Below are 17,116 nucleotides of genomic sequence, written 5' to 3' on the forward strand. Positions count from 1 at the left end.
CGCAAAAAACATCGACGCTGCACCAGCGAAGCTTCATTGTAGCCACAACATTGCAGGCCAGGCGAAGCTCCATTGCAGCCGGGCGCGTTCCATTGCAGCTGTGGCGGAGCTCCACTATAGCCGCATCGAAGCTCCATTGCAGCGCCATCGGTGCTTCGATGCAACCCCGGCGAAGTTTCAACGCCCCCTCCCCCCCTGTGGCGCTCCATCACAGCACCCACCGTCGCCGGCGATGCTTCGCTGCAGCGTTGACGCCAACGCGGAAGTGCTCCATCGAGGCTCCATCTCAGCACCCGACGCCACCGACGATGTTTCACTGCAGCTCGCACCGGCACGGCGGACTCCACCGTAGCACCCCGACGGCGCCGCCGACGGAGTTGCACTGCAGCGCCGCCGCCACCGCTTGTTGGCGCTCCATCGTAGCCCGACGGCGGACGCCATTGCCGCGATGAAGCATGCGATGATGATGGGCAAAGCAACGCTGGTGACGACGGGGGTTGCTGCTACACGACACGATGCGGCCGCGATGGTGGATGCTTCATCCCCTGCGGCACCGGCGACCGCCCTTGCAGTCCCCTCGGGTGGGAGCTTCGCCATCCAGCACGCGGAGATGTTGATTTGGCCGGCGGCGCCTCTTCCTTTCAGCAGCAGGTGGAGGGGGAAAAAGCGAAGAAAGAAGACGAGGACAGTGACGAGCTAGTGGAGGAGAAGGCGCCAGGAAGGGATAAGGTGGGGGAGGAAAAAGCGTGGGCCGATGGGGCACGTGGCAGGCGTACAAGACGGCTTACAAAGACAGAAAATCATCCGGTTTAACGTAAGCATTTTCCTTTCTTTTGACATCCCCATGCCGCCACACCATAGAGGGGACATGGGGACGCGAAAAAAGGGATATATTTCAGAAACTAATATTTACTAAAAAATAAATCCATAAATTTGAAAAATTGTTAAGATAGTATAAAAGAACTGTTAGACAGTTTTTAAAAATGTTGATAACTTAAAAAAAACGTTCCGGTGTTTCTTTAAATGCATATGAAAATTTTAAAAACTATTTATGCAATGTAAAAATAGTAATTCGTAAAATTAAAAAAATAGTACATAACATTTTATAGAAATATTCCAGCGTTCCAAAAGAATGTCCATGCCATTTTTACAAAAAATCACATACGTTCAAACAATTATTATTTTCCATTCCAGAAACGCACATGACATTTTCAACGAAATATGCGAGTGTTTCCAAATAATATTCTAGACAATGAAAAAAATGTTCCAGTGTTTCACAGATTGTTTACAAAAGTTTTAAACAATATACAATGTAACCAAAAATCATACGAATAGAAAAACATACGTCATATCTATAGGAATATTGTCAATTTTAAAAAAAATGTACATGGCATTTTTTAAAATTGTAATATACAGTGCAAAATAATGTTCCCATAGGTTCAAAAAATTGCTTAATTTCCATCCAAAAAATGTACGTGACATTTTAAATAAATATTCAAGTGTTTCTAACAAAATATCATTGACAATGAAAAAATGTTCCGGTGTTTCAAAAAATACATGCGATTTTTTTAAAAATGTATTTCATACCATTAAGAAAATGTTGGTTACATTTTATGAAAATATTCCCACGTTTCAAAACATGTTCGTAACATCTTAGATAAAACTTATATAAAGTGTAAAGAAAAAGTCCGCAGAGGTTCAAAAAAATGTTTATTCCAATTCAAAAAACTAGACCTGACATTTGAAAGAAATATCCACGTGTTTCAAAACATGTTCCGGTGTTTCAGAAAATGTATTCATATTTTATATAAAAAAAGGTTTATACAATGTTAAAAAATATTTCGCACCATGATAAAAATGTAGGTGATATTTTATGGCAATATTCCTGTGTTTCAAAAATATGTTCATGACATTTAAAGAAAAGAATTATATACGAAAGTGTACAAAAATGTCTGCATACGTTACAAAGATAAAAAATATGTGTTATTTTTTTACAAAAATATAAATTTGAAAAATTATTTCATAATATTAAACAAATGTACGTGACATTTTATGGAAATATTCCCGTGTTTGTACGTGACATTTTATGGAAATGATCAAGTTTTCCAAAAAAAAAGTTCTTGCCATTTCAAAGATGTTATATGCAGTGTAAAAAATGTTCACATTGGTTCAAAAAATTGTTTATTTCCATTTTAAAAATGTACGTGACATTTTAAAGAAATATTCACGTGTCTCCAAAAATGTCCATAAAACTTTCAGAAATGTTTATACATTGTTAAATAATACTTGCATAGTTTAGAAAAAAGCTATTGCCGTCAAAAAAAATGTACAACGTGTTATTGAAAAATGTTACCGTGTATTCATAGAAGTGTTCGACACATGTATTTAGAAAATATATACAACATGTATTTGAAAGGTGCACATATTGTATTGAAAAAAAATTCATGTGTGCTGTAAAAATGTACATTGTACTACGAAAAAGTAGATATGTGTGGAGAAAACAAAATCGACAAAAACGATAAAGAAACAAAATCGACAAAAACGATAAAAAAAGGATGTGTGAGTAATTTTTATTGGGGAACGCGGTAATTCTAAAAAAAATCCTACGACCACGCAAGATCTATCTAGGTGATGCATAGCAACGAGAGGGGAGAGTGTGTCCACGTACCCTCGTAGACCGAAAGCGGAAGCGTTATGATAACGCGGTTGATATAGTCGTACGTCTTCACGATCCGATTCCTAGCACCGAAGGTACGACACCTCCGCGATCTGCACACGTTCAGCTCGGTGACGTCCCACGAACTCTAGATCCAGCTGAGGTCGAGGGAGAGTTTCGTCAGCACGACGGCGTGGTGATGGTGATGATGAAGTTATTGGCACAGGGCTTCGCCTAAGCACTACGACGATATGACTGAGGTGTGTAACTGTGGAGGGGGGCACCGCACACGGCTAAAACAATTGTCAACTTGTGTGTTCTAGGGTCCCCCCCCCTATATAAAGGAGCAAGAGGGGAGGCCGGCCGGCCCTCATGGGGCGCGCCCCAAGTAGGATTCCTACTAGGAATCCTATTCCTAGTAGGTTTCCGACAAGGAAAGAGAGGGGGAAGGAAGGAGAGGGAGAGAGGGAGAAGGAAAGGGGGGGGGGCTTCCCTTGTCCTATTCGGACTCAAGGGGGGTGGGGTGGGGTGTGCGCGGCCAGCCCTCCTGCGGCCCTCCTCTCTCTCCACTAAGGCCCATCAAGGCCCACTAGTTCCCCCGGGGGGTTTCGCTAACCCTCCAGCACTCCGGTTTTATCCGAAACTTCTTTGGAACACTTTCGGTGTCCGAGTATAGTCGTCCAATATATCAATCTTTATGTCTCGACCATTTCGAGACTCCTCGTCATGTCCATGATCATATCGGGACTCCGAAAAACCTTCGGTACAACATATCACATAAACTCATAATACCAATCGTCATCGAACGTTAAGCGTGCGGACCCTACGGGTTCGAGAACTATGTAGACATGACCGAGACACGTCTCTGGTCAATAACCAATAGCGGAACCTGGATGCTCATATTGGTTCCTACATATTCTACAAAGATCTTTATCGGTGAAACCGCATAACAACATACGTTGTTCCCTTTGTCGTCTGTATGTTACTTGCCCGAGATTCGATCGTCGGTATCATCATACCTAGCGCAATCTCGTTATCGGCAAGTCTCTTTACTCGTTCCGTAATACTTCATCCCGCAACTTACTCATTAGTCACAATGCTTGCAAGGCTTATAGTGATGAGTATTACCGAGAGGGCCCAAAGATACCTCTCTGAAACACGGAGTGACAAATTCTAATCTCGATCTATGCCAACCCAACAAACACCTTCGGAGACACCTGTAGAGCACCTTTATGATCACCCATTTATGTTGTGACGTTTGGTAGCACACAAAGTGTTCCTCTGGTATTCGGGAGTTGCATAATCTCATAGTCTGAGGAACATGTATAAGTCATGAGTAGAGGAGTAGCAATGAAACTGTAACGATCATAATGCTAAGCTAACGAATGGATCATGTCCATCACATCATTCTCCTTATGATGTGATCCCATTCATCAAATGACAACACATGTATATGGTTAGTGTCGGTGTCAAAACTGGCGGATCTCGGGTAGGGGGTCCCGAACTGTGCGTCTAGGCGGATGGTAACAGGGGACAGGGGACACGATGTTTTTACCTAGGTTCGGTCCCTCTCGATGGAGGTAAAATCCTACTCCTGCTTGATTAATATTGATGATATGGGTAGTACAAGAGTAGATCTACCATGAGATCAGAGAGGCTAAACCCTAGAAGCTAGCCTATGGTATGATTGTTGTTCGTCCTACGGACTAAAACCCTTCAGTTTATATAGACACCGGAGAGGGCTAGGGTTACACAGAGTCGGTTACAATGGGAGGAGATCTACATATCCGCATCGCCAAGCTTGCCTTCCACGCCAAGGAAAGTCCCATCCGGACACGGGACGAAGTCTTCAATCTTGTATCTTCATAGTCCAGGAGTCCGGCCAAAGGTTATAGTCCGGTCATCCGGACACCCCCTAATCCAGGACTCCCTCAGTAGCCCGTGAAGCAGGCTTCAATGACGACGAGTCCAGCGCGCAGATTGTCTTCGGCATTGCAAGGCGGGTTCCTCCTCCGAATACTTCATAGAAGATCTTGAACACAAGGATAGTGTCCGGCTCTGCAAAATAAGTTCCACATACCACCGTAGAGAGAATAATAATTGCACAAATCTAATCTGCTGACGTATTCTGCAACGTGACATCATGCCATGGCCAAGCCTTTATTCGAATAGTTTTATTGTCCCACCTCAGTGCGTTTAGCGAGGTGGTTTCCTTGGCATGTCTTGTCGAAGCAGAGATCGTGTCCCCTTATTCCGGGATTCTCATCAATACGGGCGTGGGTAACCCAACCGTGCCATTAATCACGGCGCTTGGGAGATAAGTGAGTTTTACCAGGCTGGTGGGGGTACATAGTTTTGTCTGCCCATATAAGGGGATAAGGATCCACCCTTTCCATCTACGCCTTCTTCCTCCTTTGCTTATCCATTTCCGCGCACTCGAGCTCCAGCGCCCAAGTCCGCACTTCCCACCTCAACCTTCTCCAGCCATGTCCGGAGCAGGAGGCAGGTGGATGGCCTCCTCCGTCACGGAGGGGCACATCAAAAAGTTGAGGAAAGCCGGATACTTGTCCAACGACATTGCGCACCGGCTCCCAAACGAGGGGCATCTCATCCCCACCCCAGGCCCCATGAGAGGGTGGTGTTCCTCCCCCGTTTCCTTCACGGACTAGGCTTCCCACTCCACCCATTTGTCCGGGGGCTCATGTTCTACTATGGCCTGGATTTCCATGATCTGGCCCCGAACTTCATCCTCAACATCTCGGCGTTTATCGTCGTGTGCGAGGTCTTCCTCCGCATCAAGCCCCACTTCGGCTTATGGCTGAAGATCTTCAATGTCAAGCCGAAGGTAGTGGGCGGCCAGTAGGCGGAGTGCGGAGGCGTCATGGTGGGAAAGATGCCCAACGTCATATGGCTCGAGGGCTTCTTTGTGGAAACCATCAAAGGGTGGCAATCAGGGAGGTTCTACATCACCGAACTGCGTGACCCTGAATGGGCAGCGGCCCCCGAATTCCGATATGGCATCCCCACACGGCTCACCTCTGGAAAGAGATGGGCCTGTCGTGGGGTAATTTGGGAGAGCTGACCGGACTCCAAACCTGCGTCAAAGACCTGATTGACGAGAAGGTTAAACTTGTCATCGTAGTCTAGGTCATGCTCTTCCGCCGGATCCTCCCGTGTCAACGAAGGGATTTTAACTTGTGGGAGTTCGACCCGGCCCAGCACCAAACTTTGTCCAGGCTCTTTGACACAACGCACGAAGATGCCTAGAAGGTGCTATTCAAGGGCACCGAGGTTCCCCTTCCCATTACCGAGGATCGCAGATTCTGCACGAAGCGCCAAGCCAGCGCGGTAAGCTTGTTTTACCCATTCCAGGATACTTGTTTTTCATAGTTTGACTCTATGCGGGATCTAAGCTCCCATTCCTTTAACAGGATTGGCAGAAGAAGTCCGGACAGATCGACTGTCCGGCTCCTTTTCCCGAAGGCCCAGCAGATGCCTGTTGGAAATATGCCCTAGAGGCAATAATAAATTGGTTATTATTATATTTCTTTGTTCATGATAATTGTCTGTTATTCATGCTATAATTGTGTTATCCGGAAATCATAATACACGTGTGAATACATAGACCACAACATGTCCCTAGTAAGCCTCTAGTTAACTAGCTCGTTGATCAACAGATAGTCATGGTTTCCTGACTATGGACATTGGATGTCATTGCTAACGGGATCACATCATTAGGAGAATGATGTGATGGACAAGACCCAATCCTAAGCATAGCTCAAAGATCGTGTAGTTCGTTTAGCTAGAGCTTCTCCAAATGTCAAGTATCATTTCCTTAGACCATGAGATTCTACAACTCCCGGATACCGTAGGAGTGCTTTAGGTGTGCCAAACATCACAACATAACTGAGTGACTATAAAGGTGCACTACGGGTATCTCCGAAAGTATCTGTTGGGTTGGCACGAATCGAGACTGGGATTTGTCACTCCGTATGATGGAGAGGTATCTCTGGGCCCACTCGGTAATGCATCATCATTATGAGCTCAATGTGACCAAGTGTCTGGTCACGGGATCATGCATTATGGTACGAGTAAAGTGACTTGCCGGTAACGAGATTAAACAAGGTATTGGGATACCGATGATCGAATCTCGGGCAAGTAACGTACCGATTGACAAAGGGAATTGTATACGGGGTTGCTTAAATCCTTGACATCGTGGTTCATACGATGAGATCATCGAGGAGCATGTGGGAGCCAACATGGGTATCCAGATCCCGCTGTTGGTTATTGACCGGAGAGGCGTCTCGGTCATGTATGCATGTCTCCCGAACCCGTAGGGTCTACACACTTAAGGTTCGGTGACGCTAGGGTTGTAGAGATATGAGTATGCGGTAAACCGAAAGTTGTTCGGAGTCCCAAATGAGATCCCGGACGTCACGAGGAGTTCCGGAATGGTCCGGAGGTAAAGAATTATATATAGGAAGTCAGGTTTCGGCCATCGGGAAAGTTTCGGGGGTCACCGGTATTGTACCGGGACCACCGGAAGGGTCCCGGGGGTCCACCGGGTGGGGCCACCTATCCCGGAGGGCCCCATGGGCTGAAGTGGGAGGGGAACCAGTCCCTGGTGGGCTGGTGCGCCCCCTTGGGCCCTCCCTGCGCCTAGGGTTGGGAAACCCTAGGGGTGGGGGCGCCTCCACCTGGCTTGGGGGGCAAGTTTCCCCCTGGCCGCCGCCCCCCTTTGGAAATCCCATCTCCTAGGGCCAACGCCCCCCTAGGGGGCCTATATAAAGAGGGGGGGGGGGAGGGAGGGCAGCCGCACCCATGCTCTTGGTGCCTCTCTCTCCCCTTGCTACACCTCTCCCTCTCACAGAAGCTTGGCGAAGCCCTGCCGAGATCGTAGCTGCATCCACCACCACGCCGTCGTGCTGCTGGATCTTCATCAACCTCTCCTTCCCCCTTGCTGTATCAAGAAGGAGGAGACGTCTTCCTCAACCGTACATGTGTTGAACGCGGAGGTGTCGTCCGTTCGGCGCTAGGATCTCCGGTGATTTGGATCACGACGAGTACGACTCCCTAAACCCCATTCTCTTGAATGCTTCCGCTCGCGGTCTATAAGGGTATGTAGATGCACTCCTCTCTCTCATTGCTAGATGAACTCATAGATTGATCTTGGTGAAAGCATAGAAATTTTTTATTTTCTGTAACGTTCCCCAACAATGCCCGCTTGGAGAAGCTGCTGGTCCCGGCACCTCACGTGGTGCCGAAGAAGAAGGCCAAGAAGAAGGCCACGGGAACTCGAAAGAGCTCCCGGCGCCTAGTGGTGTCGGATTCATCGCCCGATGACTCCAAAGCGCACTCCTCCCACGAAGACGAGGAGGAGGAAGAAGAGGCCTCTCCCCCTCCAACGGGGGAGGCAAGAAAAGGAAGGCCGCCCCAACAGGGGGGGGGAGGGTCCAAGAAGGGAAAGACCCTTCCTCCGGACTACTCCACCAACGCCGATCACGACGAAGAGGAGTGGCCATCCAGGGCCAAGCCCCTAGAAAAATTTTAAGTATCCGGATACCAGAATAACTCATGGCGTTCCTTTATTGCACAGTATCTTTTGACACCGAATATAATCATGCAGCCCGCCTAAGGCCCGGCTCGACGCTTCGTCGAGCGGCTCCCTGGATTCGTCGGATGTGAATAGTCTTTCACTCCCGACTGCTACCTCCCCTTTCCCTACGGACGATGCCGAGGTGGACTCCCAAAAGGGGCAAAGCTAGGAGGAGGTGGTCCTGGAGGCGCCGCAAAGCGACCTCTCGGACCCCAGGCGCAAAAGTAATAAAACCCCAAAGGGCTCTAAGTCCGGCCCTGGGCCGGACACCGCACCGGAACCTTCAGTGGTTCCGGAGTCCGGCAGGCGGCCCCCTCGTAAGAAGGGCAAGTCTACGACGCCGGTGACCTCCGTCCAACCGGAGGCACCGGATAATTTGCTGGAGGTGCTTAACGGCGCCTCCATCGACGAGGAGCACCACACTATTATGAGTGCTGTGATCCAGAATTTCAGTCCGCCAAGAGCGGGCTGACAGAAGCCTGTGCCAGCCTTCTAACAGGCTTTGAGGTATGTATTTAAGACATGTAAAAATATTACCGCATAGGCAGTAGCCCCTGATGCTCAGTTTGGTGTTCGAAAAGAAAAGCCGGACTTAGGATCTAAAAAGATATACGCAGGAGTCTAACATAAGTATGTCAATATGGGAATGCAGGCTGCGCTACTGACCTCTGCCGCACTGACTGCGGAGGTCGGTGCATTGAAGTAGAGCCTCGAGTGGTCCGAGAACGAGCTCGGCCTTGCCAAGAAGTAGCTCGAGGACAAGGAAGGTAAGTAGTACCTTATGTAAGTATATAAAAATACCTGGTTGCAAATAATGACAGGACCAACGTGAGTATTACAGGGGCCACAACCGAGGTGGTGACCCTGAAGGAAGCGCTGTCCAAGGCCGAAGACAATGCGGCCATGGAACGCACCGAGCGAGAAAAGCAGGAGGCATGGGTGGCGGAGGTGCAGCAAGAGCTCCACGCTCTTGTGAAAAAACATGAGAGTTTGGAGCTTGACTCAAAGACTCGAGAGTCCGAGCTTGCCTCGGCCCTTGAGAGCTACTTTGGGCTGGTGAGGTGGCTGGTGGATGCCTGTCCATGGCTTGAAATCATCAAGCGCTCCGTATGCATCGAAGGTGCCCGTAGGGCCCTTGCCCGTGTTAAAGTACACTGGGGCAAGATGGATGCTGAGAAGCTGTTGATAGATGGGCCACCGGAGGGGAAGGAGCATCGCAAGCCCGAGTTGTATTATGAGGGCGTCCTGAAGGGTGCCTGCCTTGTGGCGAATGAGTATTCCAAGGATGTAATCTTTGAGTAAACTCGCTCGTGTTATCCTGTGTGCTGAAACTTGTTCATATGCGCTAAGCAACACTTTTTGAATTTAAAATATTACCTTATGTGCGGCCGTTTATTAAATCTGGGAGATGCGAGTCGTCGGCTTCTACCCCCATGCCACGAGTGCTGGGATGTTCAGGATAAACCTGAGCGCTCTTGTTCCCATTCTTGGGTCCTTCGAGGGAGGCGCTCAGCACAACGAACAAGGCAATCGGACTATAGTGCTTTATCACTCTCACTTAGCCATAGAATTCTATAATTTTAAATTTCGGCGAAGCCCCTAGTATTCGGAAGACCGAGTTCGAGGCGCTATCCACGCCTAGGCTGGACAAAGCCAGCTTCTCGCTCTAAGCGGCATAAGTCTTTAGGGACTCGAAAACCTCTCGAACAGCGACCGGCTCTCGCCCTATCATGACGGTCAGTTTTAGCTTTCTCTACTGAGGTGCTTAACCCAGCTCAACTGGGGCATAATCGCAGTAGTTCTCCCAGTGCTACCTTAGCCGATATAACGGAACGTAAGGTACCGAAACATGGGAGCCGGGCAAACCCAACTATTGACCCAAGACATGATTCGGAGCTGATGCATATAATGCTATAAGTTCGGGGTGCCGCACTCGTGAGAGTGTTCGGACTTCTCACACCATATTCTGGGGTACTTAAGCCCCTGGTGTATTGGCTGTACCAAAGTGTACGATTGCATAATGTCATAACTGAACATATTTTCATAAAAAATGAATGCAATAATAGACAAGAGCTATGTATTGCTTATTAAAAGGCTGTTGTGAAAGCAGAACGATACAAATGGTGCGATAAGCAAGAGATGGGATTATTTGACATGTCCCCCTCCAGGGGCAAGCTGCGAGACTTTATGTAAGACAGTTATTTAGCTCGTTATAGAGACCACCTGGACATTCAACATAGCTTGCTGCCTCTCTGGCTGTTGCATCGTGTGTTCGGCGATTGTACTGCCGGACAGGCCTTCCGGAGAATGGAGTCCTGAAAGTAAGAAAAAAGAAATGACAAAATCGGGAGCCCCTAGTGTGGTTGAGCCGCATTTTGGGCGTGCCGTGGTTGTGCCCCTCCCCTTATGCCCATGGTGTTTCCAGAGCGTAATTATGTACGCGTGGTACCGGTTTTGCAATTTCGCGAGGGCTGGGGTTGGGGCCGCACTGCTATGCTTGCTCGGAACATGCCAGGCGGTCTTGTTGTAGGTTACTCCGGGCGCGCTTGACGGTGTCCAGACGTTTAATAGCCGGACTGGAGAATTGCCTTGAAAGGCTACTTTGTACTTCCGCCGCGAGGGCCGCCGTATGCTCCTCCGTTTGGAGAGAGCGTTCGGTGTTTCCATTGGCCGTAATGACTCCCCGAGGGCCTGGCATCTTGAGCTTGAGGTATGCGTAGTGCGGCACCGCATTGAACTTTGCAAATGCGGTTCGTCCAAGCAGGGCGTGATAGCCACTGCGGAACGGGACTATGTCAAAGATTAACTCCTCGCTTCAGAAATTATTCGGGGATCCGAAGACCACTTCGAGTGTAACTGAGCCTGTACAGTTGGCCTATACACCTAGTATGACGCCTTTAAAGGTCGTCTTTGTGGGTTTAATCCTTGAGGGATCTATCCCCATTTTTCGCACTGTATCCTGATAAAGCAGGTTCAGGCTACTGCCGCCATCCATGAGGACTCTAGTGAGGTGAAATCCATCAATGATTGGGTCTAGAACCAATGCGGCGAATCCGCCGTGGCGGATGCTAGTGGGGTGGTCCCTTCGATCAAAAGTGATCGGGCAGGAGGACCACGGGTTGAACTTTGGGGCGACTGGCTCCAACGCATATACGTCCCTGAGTGCATGCTTCCGCTCCCTTTTGGGGATGTGGGTTGCGTATATCATGTTCACCGTCCGCACTTGTGGGGGAAAGCCCTTCTGTCCCCTATTGTTCGGTGGCCGGGGCTCCTCCTCGTCATTGCTATGTAGCCCCTTGTCTCTGTTTTTGGCACTTAATTTGCCTGCCTGCTTGAACACCCAACAATCCCTGTTGGTGTGATTGGCTGGTGTTTCGGGGGTGCCATGTATCTGGCACGAGCGATCGAGTATTCGGTCCAAACTGGATGGGCCTGGAGTATTTCTTTTGAATGGCTTTTTCCGCTGACCGGGTTTAGAGCCTCTGAATCCGGCATTAACTGTCGCATCCTCAGCATTGTCGCCGTTAATGCGGCGCTTGTGCTTGTTGCAACGCGACCTTCCAGTGTTGTCCTTGGTACCCGAATTACCAGGGCTCTTGGTCATGTTATTACTACGAGCTAGCCAGCTGTCTTCTCCCGTACAAAAGCGGGTCATGAGTGTTGTGAGGGCTGCCATGGATTTCGGCTTTTCCTGTCCTAGGTGCCGGGCAAGACATTTGTCTCGGATGTTATGCTTGAAGGCTGCGAGGGCCTCTGTGTCCGGACAGTCGACTATTTGATTTTTCTTGGTTAGGAACCGTGTCCAGAATTGTCTGGCCGATTCCTTTGGCTGCTGAATTATGTGGCTTAGGTCATCGGCGTCTGGTGGTCGCACATAAGTGCCCTGGAAATTGTCAAGGAATGCGGCTTCCAGGTCCTCCCAGCAACCAATTGACTCTGCTGGCAAGCTGTTAAGCCAATGTCGAGCTGGTCCTTTAAGCTTGAGTGGGAGGTATTTTATAGCGTGTAGATCATCACCGCGGGCCATATGGATACGAAGGAGATAATCCTCGATCCATACCGCAGGATCTGTTGTGCCATCGTATGATTCGATGTTTACGGGTTTAAAACCTTTGGGGATTTGATGAGCCATTACTTCATTTGTGAAGCATAGTGGGTGTGCGGCGCCTCTGTACTGGGTTGTATCACGACGTAGCCCAGATGAGCTTTGTCTGCTGTGTTCGGCCTGGCCGTATTTGCCATATTCGGCGTGACGGTTATCGTCACGTGTCGTGGGGCGCCCACGTGATCCATAGATTGATCTTGTTTGCCTTGCCTTGTCCTCGAATATGTCTTGCAGGTCTGGCGCATTTCCCCGTGCCTCAGTATTTTTTGAGCGGCGCCGGGGTGCGGCTTGAATTGATGGTCGAGAGGCCTCTCTGTCGCGGCCACGAGGTGACCGGTCAGCCGCGTCATGCACTGGTGATGTGGGTTTAGGTGCTTCCTCTAATCGGGGTAGCAGCCTGCGCTTTGGGTAGCTCTTGGAGGGGCGTTCGAGTTCGTACTCTTCGGTCGCAAGGACTTCAGTTCATCTGTCGGCTAGCAAGCCTTGGCCAGCTCTAAGCTGCTGCTGTTTTTTCTTGAGGCTGCTCGCCGTAGCCATAAGCCTGCGTTTGAAACGCTCTTGTTCGACGGGATCCTCAGGCACAACAAATTCGTCTTCATCGAGGCTTGCCTCATCTTCGGAGGGAGGCATGTAATTATCGTCCTCTACCTCTTTGTCTGCCGCTCTCTCATGAGGGCTAGCTTCTCCATCCTCCTGTGCTGAATCCTGCTGGAGGGGGTTGTCTTGGGCACTGTCCGGGGTGTTATTATCTCCCGTGCCGGAATCGCCGTTTTTGCTTTGGCGGGATTTAGAGTGGCGCCGCTGACGCCGATGCTTAGGCTGCTTCTTGGAGGGGTCATCCTCCGTTGTTCCATCGCCATTCCCTTCTTTTGGGGTGTCCACCATGTATATGTCTTATGACGATGTGGCTTTCCAGTGCCCTATAGGCGCTGGTTCTTGGTCGTCTCCTACATCGGCGTCCATACCGTCGATGTCTTCGGAGTCAAAGTCGAGCATGTCGGTTAAATCATCGACAGTGGCTACGAAGTGGGTGGTGGATGGGCTTTGAATTTCTTCGTCGTCCGCATCCCAACCTTGCTGACCATAGTCCAACCAGGGCTCTCCTGACAAAGAGAGAGACTTTAGTGAATTCAGAATGTCACCGAAGGGCGAGTGCTGAAAGATGTCCGCGGCGGCGAACTCCATGATCGGCGCCCAATCGGGTTCGATCGGCAGGGGCGCGGAAGGTTCGGAGTCCGGAAAGGAGTCCGGCACCTTGGAGTCATGAGTTTCGCAAAAGACAAGGCTGGTGTTCGGCTCGATCGCCGTAGAGATTGCAGCCCCCGAGGCGGGGTCCAGCCACCCGTCCTCGATTGGCGCAGCCGGCTCCGAGCTAAGGGTCGGAGCGGACACTGGGGCGGCCTCCTGGGCACTGTTCAGCGGCAGAGCTAGATCATGCCCATCGTGACAGTGCGGCGTGTTCGGCTGTGGCTCGAACCCGTCGAAGATCAAGTCTCCGCGGATGTCAGCCATGTAGTTCAAACTTCCAAACCTGACCTGATGGCCAGGGGTGTAGCTTTCGATCTGCTCCAGATGGCCAAGCGAATTGTCCCGCAGTGCAAAGCCGCCGAATACGAAGATCTGTCAGGGGAGAAAAGTCTCACCCTGGACCGCATTGTTGTTGATGATCGGAGGAGCCATCGGGCCTAAAGATGACGACACATAGGAACTCTCAATGAAAGCACCAATGTCGGTGTCCAAACTAGTGGATCTCGGGTAGGGGGTCCCGAACTGTGCGTCTAGGCGGATGGTAACAGGAGACAAGGGACACGATGTTTTTACCCAGGTTCGGGCCCTCTCGATGGAGGTAAAACTCTACTCCAGCTTGATTAATATTGATGATATGGGTAGTACAAGAGTAGATCTACCACGAGATCAGAGAGGCTAAACCCTAGAAGCTAGCCTATGGTATGCTTGTTTTTCGTCCTACAGACTAAAACCCTCCGGTTTATATAGACACTGGAGAGGGCTAGGGTTACACAGAGTCGATTACAATGGGAGGAGATCTACATATCCGTATCGCCAAGCTTGCCTTCCACGCCAAGGACAGTCCCATCCGGACACGGGACGAAGTCTTCAATCTTGTATCTTCATAGTCCAGGAGTCCGGCCAAAGGTTATAGTCCGGTCATCCGGACACCCCCTAATCCAGGACTCCCTCAGTTAGGAAACATAACCATCTTTTGATTAACGAGCTAGTCAAGTAGAGGCATACTAGGGACTATATGTTTTGTCTATGTATTCACACATGTCCTAAGTTTCCAGTTAATACAATTCTAGCATGAATAATAAGCATTTATCATGAATTAAGGAAATAAATAATAACTTTATTATTGCCTCTAGGGCATATTTCCTTCAGTCTCCCACTTGCACTAGAGTCAATAATCTAGATCACATCACCATGTGATTAACACCAATATTCACATCTGTATGTGATTAACACGCATAGTTCACATCGTCTTGTGACCAACACCCAAAAGGTTTACTAGAGTCAATAATCTAGTTCACATTGCAATGTGATTAACACCCAAAGAGTACTAAGGTGTGATCATGTTTTGCTTGTGAGAGAAATTTAGTCAACGGATCTGTCACATTCAGAGCCGTATGCATTTTCCAAATATTCTATGTCTACAATAATCTGTATAGAGCTACTCTAGCTAATTGCTCCCACTTTCAATATGTATCCAGATTGATACTTAGAGTCATCTGGATTGGTGTAAAAGCTTGCATCGATGTACTTCTTTACGACGAACTCTTTATCACCTCCATCACCAAGAAACATTTCCTTAGTCATCACTAAGGATAAATTTTGACCACTGTCCAGTGATATACTCTTAGATAACTATTGTACCCCCTTGCAGAACTCCTGGCAAGGTACACAGTAGGTCTGGTACATAGCACAATATACTTTATAGAACCTATGACTGTGGCATAGGGAATGACTTTCATTCTCTTTTTATTTTCTGTCGTGGTCGGACTTTGAGTCTTATTCAACTTTACACCTTGTAATATAGACAAGAACTTTTTCTTTGACTGATCCATTTGAAACTCTTTCAAAAAATTTGTCAAGGTATTTACTCATTGAAAAATCTTAACTCAAATTAAGATGTGAAACTATTCCACATTATTTTAAATTAAGGTGAAACTCGTAACTCAAATATTCTCCTCTACGGTCAGATCGTAGAAACTTTATTTTCTTGTTACGATGATTCTTCACTTCGCTCTGAAATTCTTTGAACTGTTCAAATATTTCAGAATTGTGTTTCATTAAGTAGATATACCCATATCTGCTCAAATCATCTATGAAGGTCAGAAAATAATGATACCTGCCACGAGCATCAACACTCATTGGACCACATACATCGGTATGTATTAATTTCAATAAGTCACTAGCTCGTTCAATTGTTTCGGAGAACGGAGTTTTAGTCATCTTACCCATAAGTCACGGTTCGCATGTATCAAATGATTCATAATCAAGTGATTCCAAAAGTCCATATTTATGGAGTTCTTCATGTGCTTTACACCATATGACCCAAATGGCAGTGCCACGAATAAGTTGCACTATCATTATCAACTTTGCATCTTTTGGCATCAATATTATGAATATGTGTATCACTACGATCAAGATTCAATAAACCATCAACATTGGGTGTATGACCATAGAAGGTTTTATTCATGTAAACAAAATAACAATTTATTCTCTGTCTTAGATGAATAATCATATCGCAATAAACATGATCTAATCATATTTATGCTGAACGCAAACACCAACTAACATTTATTTAGGTTCAACACTAATATCGAAAGTATAGGGAGTGTGCAATGATGATCATAGCAATCTTGGAACCATTTCCAACACACATCGTCACTTCCTCTTCAACTTAGTCTCTATTTATTCGGTAACTCCTGTTTCGAGTTACTAACCTTAGCAATCGAACAAGTATCAAATACCCATGGGCTACTATAAACACTAGTAAGGTACACATCAATAACCTGTATATCAAATATACCCTTATTCACTTTGCCACCCTTCTTATCCACCAAATATTCAAGGCATTTCCACTTACAATGACCTTTTCCTTTGCAGTAGAAGCACTCAGTTTTAGGCTTTGGTCCAACTTTGGGCTTCTTCACAGGAGTGACAACTTTCTTGCCATTCTACTTGAAGTTCCCTTTCTTTCCCTTTGCCCTTTTCTTGAAACTAGTGGTGTTGTGAATCATCAACACTTGATGTTCTTTCTTGATTTCTACCTTCATTGATTTCAGCATCACGAAGACCTCGGGAATCGTTTTTGTCATCCCTTCCATACTATAGTTCATCACGAAGTTCCAGTAACTTGGTGATGGTGACTAGAGAACTCTGTCAATCATTATCTTATCTGGAAGATTAACTCCCACTTGATTCAAGTGATTGTAGTACCCAGACATTCTGAGCACATGCTCACTAGTTGAGCAATTCTCCTCCATCTTTTAGGCAAAGTACGTGTCAGAGGTCTCATATCTCTTGACACGGGTGTCGGTGTCCAAACCGGCGGATCTCGGGTAGGGGGTCCCAAACTGTGCGTCTAGGCGGATGGTAACAGGAGACAAGGGACACGATGTTTTTACCCAGGTTCAGACCCTCTCGATGGAGGTAAAACCCTACTCCTGCTTGATTAATATTGATGATATGGGTAGTACAAGAGTAGATCTACCACGAGATCAGAGAGGCTAAACCCTAG

This window comes from Triticum aestivum, chromosome 3B (assembly GCF_018294505.1).
Source record: "Triticum aestivum cultivar Chinese Spring chromosome 3B, IWGSC CS RefSeq v2.1, whole genome shotgun sequence".
Lineage (NCBI taxonomy): Eukaryota > Viridiplantae > Streptophyta > Magnoliopsida > Poales > Poaceae > Triticum > Triticum aestivum.